The sequence below is a fragment of the Schistocerca piceifrons genome, chromosome 6, assembly GCF_021461385.2.
Source record: "Schistocerca piceifrons isolate TAMUIC-IGC-003096 chromosome 6, iqSchPice1.1, whole genome shotgun sequence".
Classification (NCBI taxonomy): domain Eukaryota; kingdom Metazoa; phylum Arthropoda; class Insecta; order Orthoptera; family Acrididae; genus Schistocerca; species Schistocerca piceifrons.
The window spans coordinates 95,401,587-95,403,919 of NC_060143.1; positions in this window are offsets into that span (position 1 = coordinate 95,401,587).

Consider the following 2,333-nt stretch of genomic DNA (forward strand, 5'->3'; position numbering starts at 1 on the left):
TGTCCCATCCAGGGATCCATCCAACAAGGAAACTTGTTGCAGTCTGCTTTGCGTGACCAGACGTCAGAAACAATTGTAAAAATTGGACACAGGCATGTGGTGACTGCCAAGATCTAAAATAGAATGGCATGTGCATCTCCAACATAGCTGTTATTCAATCGCTAAGGCCTGCTTTCAGTAGGTCAACCAAGACCTCATCCCCCCCCCCCCCCCCTTGACTCAGATGGTTTTCACCATATCCCTTCAGAACCAACAGGTTATCCCGCTGGGTCAAGGCTATAACAGTATCTGACATCACTGCAGAGACCACAGCAAAAGCTTTTGTTAATTTATGGATATTTCGTCTCGGTTGTCCCATATCAATTACACCTGATCAACAGAGACAAATTGAATCAGCACATTTTACTGAGCTCCTCGATTATGACTGATCAAGGCAGACAATTTCAATCAGCACTTTTTACCGAACTCTGTCACTTGTGTGGTGTTCAGCATTTCTGAACCACAGCTTACCATGCTCAAAGCAATGGACTAGTGGAGCGTTGGAAATGCATGCTAAAAACAGCCTTCATGTCATGCAGGTGAAGTTAACACAAGATTTGCCTTGGGTTCTTTTAGGCATGCATTCAGCATATAAGGAAGACCTTCATGCATCACTAGCAGAAATCCATAATGGGAAACCACTCACTCTACTGGTGGACTTCACAGAACCTTCCCTACTACCAACGGAGATAGAACTTCCTCTTCCCATCCATAAGGTCAAGTGGCACAACACTCGTCTCAAGATTTACCAGCACCCCTACAAGCACATGCTTCACACAGAATTGTTGTTCATCAAGCCCTAAAGAACTGCGACTGTGTAATGCTGAGAGATGGTAGTGTCCAGAGCATTGCAACTGTCGCACCCAGGGACACACAGGATGATTAGATTGAACAATAACACATTTGACATATTACTGAACGAGAAACTGATGACTTTTACTGTCAGTAAACTCAAGCCTGTGTGGATCCTACAGAATACTTCCACTGCAGTGTTTATATAGCACCAACCATAGAGATGACAGCACTCACCTCGATCCCAATAATAACCTAGTTACAGTGCAAATAGATATGCAACAATTCAATCTGAAGAGATCTTAGTGAGACTCATCAATGACCTTCTCATAGAGAAAGGACAGCATGGTGAACAGTGAAGCAACAAAGGGACACCTCTGGGAATATACTTTCATCATGACAGGCTTCTTTAAGAGGTCGACCAGGACACTCTCTCTTCATCTACATCTACATCTACATACATACTCTGCAATCCACCATACGATGCGTAGCGGATGGTACCTCGTACCACAACTAGCATCTTCTCTCCCTGTTCCACTCCCAAATAGAACGAGGGAAAAATGACTGCCTATATGCATCTGTACGAGCCCTAATCTCTCTTATCTTATCTTTGTAGTCTTTCTGCAAAATATAAGTTGGCGGCAGTAAAATTGTACTGCAGTCAGCCTAAGGTGCTGGTTCTCTAGATTTCCTCAGTAGTGATTCACAAAAAGAATGCCTCCTTTCCTCCAGAGACTCCCACCCAAATTCCTGAAGCATTTCCGTAACACTCGCGTGATGATCAAACCTACCAGTAATAAATCTAGCAGCCCGTCTCTGAATTGCTTCTATGTCCTCCCTCAATCCGACCTGATAGGGATCCCAAATGCTCGAGCAGTACTCAAGAATTGGTCGTATTAGTGTTTTATTATAAGCGGTCTCCTTTACAGATGAACCACATCTTCCCAAAATTCTACCAATGAACTGAAGATGACTATCTGCCTTCCCCACAACTGCCATTACATGCTTGTCCCACTTCATATCGCTCTGCAATGTTACGCCCAAATATTTAATCAGCGTGACTGTATCAAGTGCTACACTACTAATGGAGTATTCAAACATTACGGGATTCTTTTTCCTATTGATCTGCATTAATTTACATTTATCTATATTTAGAATTAGCTGCCATTCTTTACACCAATCACAAATCCTGTCCAAGTCATCTTGTACCCTCCTACAGTCACTCAACGACGACACCTTCCCATACACCACAGCATCATCAGCAAACAGCTGCACATTGCTATCCACCCTATCCAAAAGATCATTTATGTTGATAGAAAAATCTCTTCTCGGTTGTCAGGAGATGGAACCCTCAGGGTCACAGCTGCTAAGAGACAACCACAGCCTCAACTTACAAATGGAACAGGATGCACCTGTAACTGTGCACCTGTAACTTTGCTTTTGGTGCCTCCACCATTTTTACGCTCCACCCCACTCCAATGTAGATCAGATACCCCATTATG